The sequence below is a fragment of the Phalangium opilio genome, unplaced genomic scaffold (assembly GCF_054372755.1).
Source record: "Phalangium opilio isolate 3A_F unplaced genomic scaffold, DU_Popi_V2 ptg000038l_1, whole genome shotgun sequence".
Classification (NCBI taxonomy): domain Eukaryota; kingdom Metazoa; phylum Arthropoda; class Arachnida; order Opiliones; family Phalangiidae; genus Phalangium; species Phalangium opilio.
Window position 1 is genome coordinate 178,911 of NW_028324161.1, and position 12,267 is coordinate 191,177.

Sequence of the window (12,267 nt, forward strand, 5' to 3'; positions counted from 1 at the left end):
CAATATTTTCCCATCTGCTTCCCAAGATGCCCCTATAAGTTAACATTGGGTCGAAAAAACTTTCGTGCTATAGCAGAAAGAGAAAGGCATTATCCGAAGATGCGCGCACGCCATAAGAGGAGTAACGGCTCGGCATTCGGCAAATATTCGCGCGAAAACGGAATGAGACATAAATATCAGGGACTGAATCATGGGTAGGCCAAATTCTTATTTTTGAATTCAGATAGTAATAGAAAACATAATATTATTTGGACTAGCTTCAATTCTGATCCTCTCCAAGATGCCGCTCATTTTCATCATTAATAATAAAAAGCAAAAAACAAACTCGGGGCTCTATTTTCTTCATTGCGCTTAACGACGTATGATTTTAATGATGATTACAATGCTTAATTGGAAGTTTGACTAAAATTTTCGTTTATTCAACTGCTTAAAACAAATGTACTGTACTGAAAATCGCAATACTAGCCTAGTCTTACAGTAAATATTGTTTCAGACTTTACTTTGTTCACCATACAGGAAATGAGACCAAACTTAATGTATTTAGATTTACGCCTCACTGATCACGATTAACGATAGTGGTGAGGGTCAACTCGATCGGGTCTCGCCCCTGCACGCTATGTTATCGGTTTATTAAAAGGGTAGTCAAAGTGTTATAATATTTTGAACTTTATTTCAAATTGTACATTCATTTATAATTCCAATTCCAAGTTATTTCGGCTTTGGAGCCACTTTTCCAACCACACAATTCTGATGGAACGAAATAAATATATAATTACTGTTCGATGTTAACAGAACTACTTTCATCCTGATATGGTGTATAAATGCGCGCAAGCTTCGACTTACATGAAAGGGTCGCAACTCTTTATCACTCATTTCAGGGGTTATTTTCTACGAATACGGTTTGCAATTTTAACGTCAATTAAAACGGAGTTAATCAGATTTAATGACGGACAGGTTAAAACATACCCGTTCAGACCGTTCTTTCGCAAGGCAATCATAAAACTAGCGCCATAATTAAAAAATATATTTTAATTGGTGTTTAAATGTAATAGTTAATTGCCGAGTACCGGGCCTTCCCCTATAATTGTGGCCCCAATTCAGACACGGACCAAGACGCACCAGGGGATTCGGCTCGGGACTTGACGAATATAGAATCACCTCGTTATAAATTTTCGCTCCTCCTTTGACGCAAAAAAGTTCCACCATTGATTTCATAGAAAATTCTCCTTTGATACCGACATTTTTAGCGCAGAGTGGGAACAGTTCTTTCGTCTGTTTTAAGATATAAAAAATAAAGTGTAGAGATAGAATTAATGTATCTTTCGAAGGCTCCAAACACGTCAAAGATGCCAACGCCATGATTGACTCATTGAAGCGAGAGTACGAGAATTGGTGTAAATGCCGCAGCCCTCGGAATCTTCCGCGAATTGGAGTGATAACGAAAGTGGACCCGAAGATTATTTCTCAGTGGTCAAGCCGACACCCCAGAGTTGCTTCTTAGAAATCATATCACGAATCATCGGCATCTTTCCACCGCTATCACATTGTTTTTAAAAAACTAAACGTATGTTTGTATTTACCAAGGCTGAGGCCTTTTCGTTAAAGCAGGGATCCATTGCCTCAATACTTTTGTTTCCACACAAAGCTATTAACAAACAAAATTGCAGCTTTTATATAATCCGAGAGAGTTTGATAAATACGAACTACAGTTACCCTTAAATGTTTCTTCATCGAGTGTCTGTTCCTCTTCGGCGAAATACGTAGCAAAATTCATGGCCAACAAGACGAAGGCAAAACAGGCGAGAGCAGCGGAGGTTCCCATTTTGTGTGTACGATATAAGGCGTATCTTCAAAATGAATGTAAAATCTCCGAAAGCCAGCAATCGCGTTTTATACCAACTTCGGAAAAAACGAAAAATATTTTCCCACCTGCTTCAAAAGTCTATAACCAGATTTCCCCAATAAGTTAGCATCGAAAACCTTCTCGGTGAAAGGGAAAAGGAGATCTCCGAAGAAGTACGCTCGCCTAAAGACGAGTAGCCTATAGAGCTATTTCAGTGGGGGAAAAATTTCGTCTGCTACGAAAATTGGGCCTGCCTTTGAGTGTAGAGGGCGGCCATTTTGTGAGGGTTTCTCTATGGGCAAATAGCATTGGTGACGTAGCCATTACCCCCTCTGAAATAGCTCTATACCAGCTACTACTCGGGCTTCGGGATAAGAAATAAACCTCGGAAACACAAAATGGAACAAGTATTTCGAGACCGAACCAAGGATAATGCCGTTAGTCGAGTTAGATTGACGAATTTTGCATCAATGTTTGATCATCCGCTTCGCTCTTCAAACAAACGAAATGTCGAAAGATATGAGAATTGTAGACGCCACGGGTAAATACACAGTCAGAGTTAACGTGGTTAAAACCATTAAATTTCAGTTAAAAGAAAAAAATACATTAAAGTATTTAGATTTAACAACGATTAACGTCATATTTATTCAGACTTCTACAGAGATATGGGGTACGGGTAACAGTGTTTAATTTTGTATTTATTGAAGTATGATAGGGGTGAGCGCGAACGCACGGACCCCCGCTGCTAAAAACAGTACGCCCCACTGATCACGATTAGTGATAGTGGTGAGGGTCAACTAGGTCGCGGGTGCAATGATCGGGTCTCGCCCCAGCTCCCTATGTTTTCGGTTTATTAAAAGGCGTAATCAAAGTGTTATAATATTTTTAACTTTATTTCAAATTTTACATTAATTTATGTAATTTCAATTCCAAGTTATTTCGGCTTTGGAGCCAGTTTTTCATCCACACAATCCTGATGAATCGAAAAAATTTATAATTAATGTTCGATGTTAAAAGAACTACTTTCATCCTGATCAGGTGTATAAATGAGCGCAAGCTTCGACTTACATGCACGGGTTGGGTCTCATTATGCCACATTTCATCGGATATTTTCTACCAATAAGGTTTGCATTTTTAACGTCAATTAAAACGGAGTTAATTACCTCTCCGAGTGACGTATGTCACGGAGAGGTATTACACCGGCCGTGTCTGTCTGTCTGTCTGTCTGTGTGTGTGTGTGTCTGTCTGTGTGTCTGTCTGTCAGACCCCACGTGACCACGTTCGCAGTTTACAAATCGGAGCAAACAAATATCCGATTTCCGGAACGCGATCGCGGTTCACGGAAATTTGGCCATTCATCTACCAACACCAGTCTTTACTACCACAATCCGCTAGTGCGTTTTTATCTATTATTATAATGGAAACGAATCGTATATATACCCCAAAATTTGAAGAAAGCGGGCAAGAGGGGTACCCTTCACTTTAAACGTCTATATTAGCAAAGTTTCGAAAGATAATAGGAACAACTTTATTTTAAACGATTTAACTATTTTTAAAGTTATTTACTGGCGACAGGAGCAAATGACAAAGGAGTCTCGGACGCTAGCTTCCATAATGTAGAGGGCAATGGGATCCGCGAACGTCACGGTTATTAACCAAAATCATTACGCCAGTGCCCCCTCTCGTAGGAGATTTGAGCTTTATTTTCCAACCAATAGCGTGGCTGCAAAGTCTCGAAAGGAGATCTGGGAAATCGCGTCTGGAGCCTCTCTTTAAAAATACGTATCGTCTGCTTATAAATAGCCTAGGCTTAACGAGTAATAGAGTTAAAAATGGATTTCAACAGCTTTTTAATCTTTTTTTTAGACTAAAATTGATAATGAAAAGCCCAGCGAGTAACGTATGTACACTATTAAAAAACTAAAATGTGTTTCAGTGCCAATTTTTTCTTAATTTCGTCTTGAATTAAATGATAGCTACAAGAGGTTGGGAAAAGAAATCACTCACGATCTTTTAAAACCCAAAAAATAAGAGACAGTGATTTCGTTTCCAACCTCTTGTAGCAGTCAATTAATTCAAAAACATACGGAATATTTTGGCCCTAAAAACACATGATATATAACATTGTGTTTCGGCATCTTTTAAAACCTTGCTTTATAATTTGAAAACCCGAGCCCAATCATTCCAGTGGGCACAAATTGTAAATTAAGCCTTGGCTTACCTGGGTTTCTCTGCTAGTTTCGACTTAATTTACTATTTAGTAGGTTTTAAGTCACAAAATGTAGGCCTAGTCTTATCTTTTATCTTAATACCAACGGTTACAGCTGTTTGAATAAAGTATAATTATATTGTGTATATTTATGTCGCGATCGGATAAGACGAACCTCAGTGGCCACCGTTATCCGTTATTACAAAACAAATTCCCAGCAGACTTTGATGCCAGATATAATCCACCAAAAGCATCGTCTGCTATAATGTCTGATAGCGCGTCTATGGCAAACGATACCGCTACAGCTGTGACGTACGCGGGTGCCATTGCCCTCTATATTGTGGAAGCTAGCGTCCGAGACTCCTTTGTCATCTGCTCCTGCTGGCGATTAAAATAATTAATATCATTTATATTTAATTAATTATTTAAGATAAACTTATTTCTATGTACTGACACAAGTGAGAGTTAATATAGAACGAGTAATGAAGATTGCATCTGAATCGAAACAGTACACGCATATCAAAGTTAATATAAAGCGAGTAGGATGAAAAGATCTCTTACAAAACGATAACATTTTCTATTTGCAGAATATTAAATGGAAATACTTAAATATTTTTCGGCATTACGATTCTTTTAGTAGTTGTGTCTCTATAAAGCTCTGTTTCATCTTAACATTCCAAGAACATCTTTTGATATTAACATTTCAAATTTGGTGTTTACTTTTTAATTCAGCTTTACTATATTTATATATATAGTGTAATCGCATTTCTTATATTCATTAGATAATGTGGGTGTTAATTCTTCATCTATCCACAAGTGCTGAAACGATTGGGTCTATGAAATAAGAAACCCTAGATTTAAACTAGAAATGACCTTGTTTCGCCTCCTCTTATAGGAGGTGTTAACGGTTCAGAGTGAGCCGAAAGTAAAATACACCCTTCAGTGATACATTTTAGGTCCTCATTAGAAAAATTGAGGATACAAAGGAAATTGTTAAACGCTTAAGCCTTTGCTAAAGACCTTGGCAATATTTCGCCAATTTGAACTATGTATTTCCGGTTTTTCTCATATGCTGGTGGACCTGTGTTTAGAAAGTAAATTCGTCTCGGCTCGGAGAGGTTTATTTTGGTTTCCCAACTTGTTACCTCTCCGAGTGACGTATGTTTTTGTCTGTGTGTGTCTGTCCGTTGTTACGCTAGTGCGCTGCATTAGAAGTTCGTTTTGTTTTGATGTGTAAAGAAATCCTACAGAACCATAATATTCCCTTTATCCTTAATATAAAGTGAATATGTGGAAATATTTTTCGTAATTATGATGCATTTAGTACTTTTGTAGCTTTAAAGCTCTGTTTCATTTTGATATTCCAAAGATATTTTTTTTAATATTATTATTTGAAATGGCTGTTTATATATTACTTAAGCTATACTACATCTGTATATAGAATAATCCTTGGTTTAGTGATTTCATGAAGAAAGCTAAGATCTAGACTCCGGCGGGTATATCTAGTATTACCCGCAATAGGCTTAGTGAAATTAAGAGTAAATAATTGAGGCCTGAGGCGAAGTAAACTTTGGGTTTTGATTGTCGTGTCTGAAATGAAGAGACATCAATGGTTCAGAGTGAGACGAAAGTTAAATACACTCTTAAATTATCAGGTTAAGATTTCAGCAGAAGAAAAGATCATGGTGGCAATTAGATTAGTAGGGCTAAGCTACCGAGTAATTTATTCTCTTTATGGTGCGCATTGACTATCAGTGCGTCTAGCTACAATTTAGCTTTGGTATTATTTAGCGTTAACACTCATGTTGGCAAACTAAGAATATTGTTGAGGTGAGACGAGACGATAGTGTTTACACTGCTAACCAGTTGTGAATGTAGCTATCAGAATATAGGGTAAACAGCTGAAGCGTAGACTTCATTTCTTGTTCTTTTCCCCATTGACTGATTTCCATGTGTCCAAGATTTATCCTTATTGGATGTAAAATGTCGTCTGCTTTACTGTATATTCGCTATGCTTGGAATACTGCTTCAATATTTCGTAAATATTTACTTCAAAAAAGAGAAATCTCATGTTATGGCGTGGAACGAGCAAAGTTCTTTTTTCCGTACTCGATTGGACCATTTCACTCCGTCTCCGCCCGTTGGGATAAACAAGCTGATTATCGTGTCCAGCCCCCAAGTGACAGTCACGTCCAATTCTTGGTCCTTCTTAAATATGGACTTCGAAGTAAATTTTTCTCAATAACAATCTACCTGATATATACCGAATTCATTGAGTTTTTCTTCTTGATTAATTCAGGTGGTGATTTTAATCTTTTTAACCTTGATCCTTCTGTCACTTTTACTGGTCATTCACTCCATCGTAACCAATAAATACAAATCAGTGCCCACTAAGAAAGTCGTCAAGAAAATGGCCGAAGAAACCCTGGAAATTGTCTGGGAGCACGCGTCACTCTTGTGCGCCGAACGTAAGCAATTACGTCATCACTAATATTTTAAATGAGTTCACCATCGTTTAGGGGATATAATTAACCCCCTTAAGGTGGTCAAATACACCGCAATCGACGTTCCTGCTCTCACGATGTGATCCAAATATCACCATCGAGGATATCGCCAAACACCTGGAATCCCTAGACATTGATACTGATAACATAAGAATATCATCTTATAAACAAGGAGACTTCTGGTCGTCCAATTACATCATTGAATGTAGTGGGAAACTCGATGACATTATCCTCGATAGAGCTAACTGGCCAAGCCCAATGACCATCCGAAGGCACCGGAACTCCAAACCTCAGGTGGACGAAGTCTGACTGGCCAATACTAGCACCCTTACTCACCCAAACCAATATAAAACTCACGGCTATATAAGATCTCAACAGAAAAAGGAACCATCAACAGTTTATCCAAAAGGACTAAAAATCGCCCACCTGAACGTTAGGAGCTTACAGCGTCATATTTCCGACATTACTTATCTACTGAAGAACTTCAATATTGATATCCTGGGATTATCAGAAACATGGCTATCTGACACAGTCCCAGACATAGTAATTACTATCCCCAATTACGTTCTCATTAGAAAGGACCGCACCCATAAAACGGGAGGTGGTGTGTGTATCTATCACAAGGATACACTACCAATTTCGCCTCTCAACATAAAGATGGACGACATGGAAACGTTATGGTGTGGGATCCTTGAGAGAAACTGCAAACCAATGTTTCATAGGTAAGTCATGGATAAAGAATGCGCGTGCGGAAATTTGTTTTCACGCTATAGGATCGGCAACTCCCTATCTCGAACGACAGCTTATTCTGTATATACTCTGTTACAACATTGGTTTTCAGCACGCGCAAAGCTAGGTCTCTATGTAATCTAGCCTTGCGCGTGCTGACAAGAGACAAAAAACCTTAGGATCTTCAGGATTTAAAATAGTTTAAAATATCCTGAAGTTTTTTGTCACTTGTCAGCACGCGCAAGGCTAGATTACATAGAGACCCAGCTTTGCGCGTGCTGACAACCGATGTTGTAACAGAGTATATACAGAATAAGCTGTCGCTCGAGATAGGGAGTTGCCTATCCTGTAGAGTGAAAACAAATTTCCTCACGCGCATTCTTCGTCCATGGGTAAGTCGAGATCACCTCTAACTCGGATCATAGCCCACTCGATCAGTTTAACGCGTGATCGAGTGGGCTATGCTCGGATTCACATCTTCCATATAGTTCGCTTGCGAAATGCGAACTCGATTTACCCGAGTCGGAAGTTCGGAACCGATTTCTATTGAAAGATAGATCAGTATGTCAGTACGGATCGTTTGGTAAATCAAAATCAGCATAAACACTTTGGCGGGAATAAAACCAATGTTAAAACCGGTCCGGAAATTATGCGTATTTCTCTTCAAGATCTAACTGAGAAGTTCATGACGAAATAAAGACAAGTTGGGAAAGCCAAAATATTACCTCTCTGAGTGGAGATGACTATCACTACCCCTTAAACAACCTAAATATATGTATCTATCGCTTTTTTTAATTCTTTGCAAGTGCTGGAATTCAACTTTAAAATAGTCAATTGTTCAGGCCTTTTCAATATCTCTCAATTGCTGTGGAAACTCTACTCTCTCGCTATACCTCAACCGTATTCTTAGTCTACCAGTATGATTTGTAACATTTGTCCATATCAAAGCTGAATCATACCTCGCCACACAAAAAGCAAATGTCCCCAAAACATGGAAGCCACAACCCAATCACACATAAGCTAGGCTCCCACTTAACCAAAATAATTATTAAACAGTTAAATACTCACGAAGATTGGCAAAATCAATCTCCGTCAGTAATACGTAGCGCTTAAATATATTATTTTCCGAACAAAATTAATCGAGCAAATTTAACGTTTAACTTCTGCCTTTGAAATTCTATCATCAAAGAGTGATTCAACTGCTTAAAAAAACGTTTTTTTCGCAAATAGGGCGCTATCATATCAACCGCAATTCCGTCATATTTAAAAAATATACATTGCCAACACTTTTTTAGACACAATAGTGGAAGTTTTAGCCTCATTTAAAACATGTAAAACATTATCTCATCTACAAATAGCTTACACATTTTTTTTTTACCAATACCTAGCCGTTTGGATTTTTCTAAGGCAATCTTAGCACCAAAATATTTTTTGATACAAATTAAATGTTCTATATTCTTCATTTTTGAAAATATATTTTTAAGCGTTTATAATGATTACTCTCTACTCCTACACTAATCTTACACAAACAAGGAGTATAAATCCACTAGTGGAAGCGGTGTTTTTATTGAAAATATATATTTTTAAGCGTTTACCATGATTACGCTCTACAGCTACACCAGGGCCGGCCTTAAAGATTTGGAGGCCCTGAGCCAAAAGCCAGAATGGTGGCCTCCTAACTGCGAGAAAATTTTTTTAGATCACTTTTATAATTTTTTAATATGAGCAGTGAAAGGACGTTTAGTATTATTTAATGAAACGTGGAAATAGTATCTTAAGTACAATTGCATTACATAAAATCTATTTTACGAGCTTTAATATTCGCGAAGTCTGTGATCATTTCGGAATAGTCCAATAAAGCTGCAGTACCTCTTTTTATTGAGATTAAAGCTAAACTGTTCGAGTGTTCCTGGGTCATCGTTGAATGTAAATAGCTTTTTATTAATTTCAGTTTTCGTGAACATTCCCTCCATAGGATTAACATAACACTATACTTTGGAGGCTCATAACTCTGATTATATTAGAGATAAGGGGATGCCCTTTGATTATGTAATTGTCCTATTTATCCTTCCTCCTTCGTTAACATTTGCTCCATAGGATACTCCATATACGGGAAAAACCTGGAAATCTCAGGGAAATTTGTTTTCCAAAGTTGTATGAACCCTGCCTATTGTGTCGGTTTTCTATTTAGCCGGGATGGAAATAAGATAACTTTGAGACACTTATAGGGGTCACTCCCTCACTGGACCAATGTCCTATAAATTGATTGGGTGTGCAAAAATGTTATGGTTGCTGCACCAGCTTGTTTCTTCGCATTTCACATAGTGCCCCTTTCGTTAACAAATAGCTAAGTTTCCTTCCCAGGCACGCTAGCAGCAAGGAGGCTAGTGCTGCGGCTCCCGGGATTTTTTGAATGCTGCATGTGTGTAGAGTCGCTTTGAAAAGCTATTGTTGACAAAGCTGTAGCTTCTGCTCCTATGTCCGCACTAGGATAAAATATTCGCTTCGCTCGCCACGCACGCTACGCTCGCCAAGTACGCCGAGAAAATCGCCTGTCCACACTGAGAAAATTTCACGCGTAGCGTACGTAGCGAAGACGACGAGAGAGAGAAAAAATGTTCAACTGGCTGAACTTTTTACGTCGATCTCGCCGGCGTAGGCGACGCACAACCAATCCACGTCCTTTTCTTTGTCACGTGGGATAGGTTCTGTGAATAGATCGAGGTAATGGCGGGCAATTGCAGTAGAGTGAAGCGTTTAGCTCATGCGAATAATTTAATTATTTCATCGCTATTAATTCGAAAACAAAAGAAAAAGGACCATATAAAACGTATTTGGTTTAGAGAAGTTTTCCAGAACAGAAAAAAAGATGGGGATTTTTATAACCCCACACCCAAATGAGATATTATTACGATTTTTACGGGGATAAACACTTTGTTGAGCATTTGCATTAATATCAATTCTAGTTTCGTTGTCCGACATTATAACGAAAAAATTCCAAATAGCAGCCAAACCAAGATTCAACATGCAATTAATTCAGACTTCTATAGTGAATAAAAACCGATGCAGCTCTTTAAATATGACGTCTGTAAACGTTAGACGCTGATTGGTTGTGCGTCGCCTACGCCGGCGAGATCGACGTAAAAGTTCAGCCAAATGAACATTTTTCGTCTCTCTCGCCGTCTTCGCTACGTACGCTACGCTCGAAATTTTCTCAGTGTGGACATAGCTTTAGGGCTCGTTTTCATAGGCACGAGTTGCGTGAAAATTTCGAGCGAAAGCGGAAACGTTCGAAAAAAATACATTACCGCGCGTATTCAAGCTCGTGAAGCGTGAGCGTTTTCGAATTTTCTAGTTTCTATGAAAACGAGCCATTAGAGTTAGAACTTGGAGCTCTGCCCTTCCACCAAAAATAAAAAATGTAAAATCTTCTAATCTATATCTCCCTTTCTGAAGAAAATTACTATAACACATGAACTCAAGTGGCGGCCCCTGTCAGGTGGTGGCCCCGGGCCATGGCCCTGTTGGCCCAGCCCTAAGGCCGGCCCTGGCTACACTAATCTTACACAAACAAGGAGTACTATAAACCCACTACTGGAAGCGGTATTTTTATTCAAACGTAAAACAATTTCGCTTAAGTTTATCATCTCTAGGCATCGTTAAAAATGTCTCTATCACTCCTAGGTAACTGTATGCACAGGAGTTTACGACATTGTAACTCAAATTCATCTGATTATGTTTTAACAAGGTTAAATCTAACTGGGAGTAAGATGAAAGGAGTAGAAGCTTATCTGTCTTAGGAAATATGAAATTTTATCTTAACAGTTCGTTAAATCATAAGTTTATAACGAAAAAACGCGGAAGGGGAAAACGAGCAGACAACAGCGATTTTTGGGGGTAGAAGGTTAAGAGCGCCATCTGTCGTCCGTGCCAAAGTTGAACTTCCTCTCGAAACGCAATGAGAAAGTGGATAAAATAATGCCATCAGCTATTTAACTGCGTCGATATATTTAACGACTTGACCCATGACGTGCGCTTAACACTGGCTTTTATGAATCCTATTTAATGTTGGATGCTAGGAAACTTGGTAGACGTAACAGTCTGTACTAGTACCCAAGCATCCTTCAATAAACGCCTGGCAACATTGTGGTACGCATGGTACAACTAAAAACTAGGATGTGTATTTATCTTTCGGCTCACTCCAAGCCTTTAAGCCCTCATTACAGAGGATTTGAAACACTATCGTAATTCCTAGTGTCTCGAATCTCTACGTTCCTGTCCATTATGAACAGTGCTGAGAGAATGATACATCAGAAAGAGCCATTCAAATCGAATTGCCGAAAATATTATCCATATTTTCATTTCATATGACAGAGAAAACAAATTATTATGGTTCTGAGAGGAGCTTCCCATTTTGGTTGTTGTTCTCAAAAATATATCGCAATGCACGGGCCTTGTTGGATATAGGAGACAATGAAGGAAATATATCACAATGCGTGGGCCTTGATAGATACAGGAGGCAATGTAGGAAATATAACGCAATGCACGGGCCTAAATAGATATAAGAGACAATGTAGGAAATATAACGCAATGCACGGGCCTTGATTGATATAGGAGGCAATGATTTAACGACTTCGGTACTTGGGTTTATCTTTAATATTTAAATAAATATAATTATTTTTAATTATTTTAATCGCCAGTAAATAAATTTAAAAATAGTTAAATCGTTTAAAATAAAGTTGTTCCTATTATCTTTCGATACTTTGCTAATATTGACGTTTAAAGTGAAGGGTACCCCTCTTGCCCGCTTTTTTCAAACTTTGGGGTATATATACGATTCGTTTCCATTATAATAATAGATAAAAACGCATTCGCGTGAACCGATGGTGGAAGCCCTGCCATTGGGAGGCTAGACGTTTCTCGCTTGAAGGAGAGAGTAATGGAGTGGAAACCCCCATACCTTAAGCGTTGCCTTTGTACCC